Below are 6,525 nucleotides of genomic sequence, written 5' to 3' on the forward strand. Positions count from 1 at the left end.
AAATTCATTATAAGATGACACGTCATGACACATGGACCAGTTAAAGAGGAACAAGTGATGAAGAATAATCAAAGAGACACGAGCTTCAATAGGCACGGACAATCATTCAGATAAAAGGCAAGGAAGGCAGGTGCTCGAACCTCTTTATGACGGAAGAGAATGAATCTGATAGAAAATAAGGAATAGATACGAACTATTGAGCATTAAATACAGAAACATTAAGGAATCTGTATTGAATCAAATATGATTGCTTATTGTAACGTTACAATAAATGTCATTAAATGCCATTAATTGACAATAGTGGCTCAATTATGGAAGAAACGAAACGTACCACTTAGAAATAGCTATATAAAAAAGAAGATTGATCATTTGTAAGGACACGAAATATCATCAAAATATATTGGTTTACTTTGTTTTCTTCTGTTCATTTAATTATTATAAAAACCAATTTCTTTTATTCATTTTATATATTGATTATTAGTAACCCGAGTTCTTCTAAAATAAAGCTTTGACCGAAATTACTATTTTTGGTTAAACAAATTGGTTTCGTTGTCGGGAATCTGATAATCGTTTACTTTCTTAATCAATTCTTTCATCAAAACTTACCATGTCGAATAACAACGACAACAACCAAGATACTCAACATCAGGAGAATGATGCGGGTGATAGGACACCACTTCCCTCACCGCGTGATTCACAACGTCAGTCACGAGAAGGAACTCCAGATGGATCTGAAACAAATAATAGGGTTGCAAACGAACAAGCACTTGATGGTGCCTTAAAAAATCTCATTGCTCAACAAGTTAGCAATGCCCTCCAAGCTTTTACCAGCCAATTGCCAATTGCACCACCAACACCAACTCCGAATCAGAATACTTTGGAAAACCCACGTTCCAGGCTCGTTAACTGAGGCACTAGTGGAACTCCAAGCGAGTCTCGCGATGGCGAGCCAGGTAACATAGTTAATTCTGATTTACAAAGTTTAGTTCTAACCTTGCAGAAGCAGCTCAAGGAGCAAAGCGACCATATAGAGCAAATACATGGAGTACCACCTGTAATCAAAGGAATAGACATGGATAAGTACTCACAACAACCATGGAAGCCTAGTGCAGCTCCGGTGCCAATCCCGAAGAAGTTCAAAATACCTGATATTCCAAAGTATGATGGCACAACTGATCCACGAGACCACATGACTGCATTCACAACTGGTGTGAAGGGAAACAATTTAACCAAACAAGAAATTAAATCAGTGTTGGTCAAAAAATTTGGTGAAACACTCACCAAGGGTGCATTAACATGGTATTCCTTTTTACCCGAAAATTCTATAAATTCTTTTGCTGAGCTTGTAGATTCTTTTATCAAAGCACATTCGGGAGTTCAAAAAGTTGAAAAGAGAATGGAGGATATTTTCAAAATCAAGCAAGGAGATTCAGAGTTGCTTAGGGAATTTGTTGATAGGTTTCAGCGTGAAAGAATGATGTTACCATGCATACCAGATAATTGGGCAGCTATGGCTTTTGCCAGTAACTTGAATGAGTAAAGTTCAGAAGTCACGAGACGGCTCAAGGAAAGTCTGCGTAAATTTCCAGCAACAACCTGGAACGACGTTTACAACAGATACAACACGAAGCTGAGGATAGAAGAAGACACTATCTCCCGATCTCAGAAAGAGGAGAAGGTGAGTTCGAGATGTTCAGAAAACGAAAAAAAGGTCCGGTAAAAATAGGTACGAACCATATATAGGCCCAGCAGGAAAAGACTCATGATCAAAGCAGGATAATTCAAGGTACGATCATAGATTAAGAAATAGAGAGTCGGGTTCGTCATCGAGATTTGGGAATGATCGAAACTCATGGGAAATTCGAGATAATGATAGGAACTTGAAGGCAAGATTTGGCGGTTACAATTTCAATGTTAGTACTTCAGAATTGGTAGAGGTGTTAAGAGGCATGGGCGATAAGGTGCGTTGGCCAAAGAAAATGAGATCAAATCCAAACAGGCGCAATTCTGATCACTGGTGCGAATTTCAAAACGATCATGGTCATAAAACGGTAGACTGCAGATTGCTACAAGGCGAAGTTGATCATCTATTAAAGCAAGGGTATCTCACTGAATTATTCAGTGAGAAAGATAAGCAACAATACACGAAGAACAGTCAGGAGCCCCCTAAACCTCCTTCTCCCAAAAGGACCGTTAATGTTATAAGCGGGGGCGAAGAAATCAATGGTGTAATGTACACAGCAGCCAATAAAGTTTCCAAAGTCACAATTACCCATGGGAAGCGGGTGCAACATGTCTTAGAGGAAGAAAGCATTACGTTTGATGATGCAGATGTGGATGATATGTTAACTCCACACAACGATGCACTGGTAATATCTCTAATTGTACATGATACTAATGTGAAATAAGTTTTGATTGATCCAAGGAGTTCTGTGAACATTATTATGCTAAGAGTACTGCATGAGATGCAAGTTGAAGAAAAACTAGTACCAAAGGCGCATACTTTGTCTGGATTCGACAATTCCAGCGTTATGACGAAAGGGGAGATAACACTTACTACATTTGCAGAAGGGGTTATCAAAGATACAAAGTTTCAGGTGGTAGAGATGGAGATGGCTTACAATATGATTCTCGGGAGACCATGGATCCACGAGATGGATGTCGTTCCGTCTACCTTACATCAAGTTATTAAACTTCCATCACCATGGGGAATACGTCAAATCTGTGCGGATCAATAGACATCTAGGAGAATCAACTCTGTAGCAGATTCAAGTACGAGAAATGAAGAAAAATAGCAGTTACAGAACCTAGTTGAGGATACCACAACACAAGCCTCAATTGAACAAGGGCGAATAGATGTGGACTCAAGACCCGATTCCATTCAAGAACTAGAAGAAAATGAAAACATCAAAACAACGATTGAAGAGCTGGAGGCTGTATTACACAATGGCTTGAAAGGAAAGTCTATGTAGGGGCCAACCTAAGCCATGACATGAAAGGTAAGTTGATTGAATTTTTGAAAACTAATGTGGATTGTTTTGCTTGGTCCCATTCTGATATGACATGAATACCGCTGGAAGTAATGACTCATAAGTTAAATGAAGACCCATCATATCCACCTGTCAAACAAAAATAGAGAAAGCAAAGGGCTTTCATAAATCAGGTAATTCAAGATGAGGTCCAAAAATTATTAAAAATTGGGTCTATCCGCGAGATAAAGTATCCTAATCGGTTAGCCAATACTGTTGTAGTACCGAAAAAGAATGATAAATAGCGAGTTTGTGTAGATTACACAGACCTTAACAAGGCTTGTCCTAAAGATTCTTTTTCATTACCATATATAGATCAACTAATTGATGCTACTGCAGGACATGGGTTGTTAAGCTTTTTAGATGCGTATTCAGGGTACAACCAGATCAAAATGGATCCCCTAGATGAAGAAAAAACTTAATTTATAACAGACATGGGGACTTACTGTTATAAAGTAATGCCTTTTGGTCTCAAAAATGTTGGTGCAACGTATCAAAGATTGGTAGCCAAAATGTTCCAAGAACATTTAGAAAAAACTATAGAGGTCTACATAGATGATATGCTCGTCAAAACTCAACATCCAGGGGACCATATATTGCACTTGTCTAACATGTTTCAGATCTTGCGAAAATTCAAAATGAAACTAAATCCTGAGAAATGTGCATTCGGCATTTAATCAGGTAAGTTTTTCAGTTTTCTTGTTTCTAACTGTGGTATTGAAGTAAATCCCGCGTAGATTAAAGCCATTGAAGAAAAAGTAAAAAAGAAGTGCAGAGATTGACAGGAAGAATTGCAGCCTTGGGTAGATTTATTTTCAAATCATCAAAAAAATGTTTTAAATTCTTTTCAGCTCTTAAAAAGCAAGATCAGTTCGAATGGACTGAGGAGTGTCAATAAGCACTCAAAAACTTGAAGACATACCTGTCAAATTCGCCGTTGCTCGCAAAACCAAAGGTTGGGGAATGATTGCTCATATATCTTGCTTCTCCGAGGTAGCGGTAAGTGTTGTTTTAGTTCATTAAGACCAAGGTAAACAATCTCCAATTTATTATGTCGGCAAATCATTATTAGACGCGAAGACGTGGTATCCTCAATTAGAAAAGTTTGCACTTGCACTAATCATGACATCTAGAAAACTAAGGCCTTATTTTCAATGTCACCCTATTACCGTAGTAACTGCTTATCCATTACGCAATATATTATACAAGCATGAGTTTTCAGGTAGGTTAGCCAAATGGGCTATAGAATTAAGCAAATATGACATCACATACCAGCCTAGAACCGCGATAAAGTCTCAAGTGTTAGCAGATTTTGTGGCTGATTTTAGCCAAGGAATGCAATTAGAAGCAGAAAAAGAATTACAGGTGTTCAACGGATCTAATTCGAGAATTTGGACCTTGTTTACTGATGGCTCATCTAATGTAAAGGGGACAAGCTTAGGGATTATTTTGGTACCACCTACGGGTGAAACCATTTGACAAGCCATTAAATGTCATTCTATAACTAACAATGATGCAGGGTATGAAGCTGTGATTGTAGGTTTAGAACTGGCACTGGAACTCGGCATTAATCAGATTGTAATCAAAAGCGATTCGAAGCTTGTAGTTAACCAAATGCTGGGGACTTATACAGCCAGGGAAGCACAAATGCAACAGTATTTAGAGAAGGTACGGTATTTGATTAGGCAATTTTAGACCTAGAAGGTCACGCAGATACCAAGAGATGAAAATGTCGAGGCAGATGCCCTAGCCAATTTCACATTTGCGGTAGACGTGGCAAGCAATGAAAGTGCTTCCATAATTCATTTGTTTCATTCAGTACTCGATCTAGACAAAAATGAGGTAAATTTTAATAACTTAACCTAGGATTAGAGGAACAAGATTGTTGCTTTTTTGTAGTATGGTACCGTCCCTGAAGACAAGAAAAAAGCTCGCGCGCTTCGAAAAAAGGCTGCTCGATATTGTTTAAAGCAAGGCAATCTTTATCGAAAAATGTTCGGTGGTCCCTTAGCAAGATGCCTTGGGCCTTCTCAGACGGAATATGTAATGAGAGAAATACACGAGGGGCATTGTGGGATTCACGCAGGAGGAAGATCACTGGTAAGAACCATGATCAGAGCAGGTTATTATTGGCCTAAAATGGAAGAAGAAGCGGAAAATTTCGTGGCTAAATGTGATAAATGCCAAAGATACGGTAATAACATGCATAAACCAGCGGAGTCGTTGCATACGGTCATTGCGCCGTGGCCTTTTATGAAATGGGGGATGGATATCGTGGGTCCACTACCACAAGCAAAAGGACCGTTAAAATTCTTGCTTGTACTCACTGACTATTTTACTAAATGGGTGGAAGCAGGAGCATTCAAACAGGTGCGAGAAAAAAAGGTCAGAGATTTTATTTGGAGAAATATCATATGTCGATTCGGTGTACCAAAGGAAATCGTGTGTGATAATGGCCCGCAATTTATAGGCGCACAAATCACAGAATTTTTTCAAAGTTGGCAAATCAAAAGGATTATATCTACGCCTTATTATCCGGTGGGTAACAGACAAGCTAAATCAACAAATAAAGTTATTGTTAACAATTTAAAGAAGCGATTAGAAGAAGCTAAAGGCAGTTGGCCAGAACTGTTACCTAGTGTTCTATGGGCATACCGCACGACAACGAAAACAAGCACGGGAGAAACACTATTCTCATTAGTATATGGAGCTGAAACTTTAATTCCAGTTGAAATAGGGGAGCCAAGCGTGAGGTATACACTAACGTCAGAAGAATCCAATGAAGAAGAAATGAACATAAACCTTGATTTAATTGAAAGAAAAGGGGAGCTGCACTAATAAGAATGACAGTACAAAAGCAAGTCATGGAACAATACTACAATCGAAGAGCATGATTAAGATACTTCAAGATTGGGGACTTCGTTCTCAAGAAAGTTTTTGAATCCACGAAGGCGGTCAATGCAGGTAAATTAAGTCCAACATGGGAAGGACCCTACAAGATTCATGGTATTGCAGGGAAAGGAGCATATGAACTAGAAATAATGGATGACAAGATATTACCTTCACATTGGAATGCCGTTCACCTGAAGAGATACTATTTCTAAGGAGTACCCATGGTCAGGTATCCTCAATTTAAAATTCTATTTTTGAATTGTTAAAATTTTACTAACGATTTTAGATGATAGGCAAAAAAGCTAGCCCGTACTAAATGATGAACCACGACCTGCAAGACACCTGGAATAAACTAAAATTTCCAGTCTAGGGTTACACCTATTATGATAGAAATTGATACGGGTTAAGCAGTCTTCATCTATTATCGTACCTCCGAGTCCCCGTATGTTTTATTCCTTTACAGGAAAAGGACCGAGTAAGAGGAGTAATCAAGTGCTCGAAACTTTATACTTCAAAGCTCAAACACTTGGGGGACTATATAATATACATGGACATATGTATAAAGAAGGCAAAGAAAATTGGGAGATAACCAAAGTTCAATCCT

This window comes from Nicotiana tabacum, chromosome 3, assembly GCF_000715075.1.
Source record: "Nicotiana tabacum cultivar K326 chromosome 3, ASM71507v2, whole genome shotgun sequence".
Lineage (NCBI taxonomy): Eukaryota > Viridiplantae > Streptophyta > Magnoliopsida > Solanales > Solanaceae > Nicotiana > Nicotiana tabacum.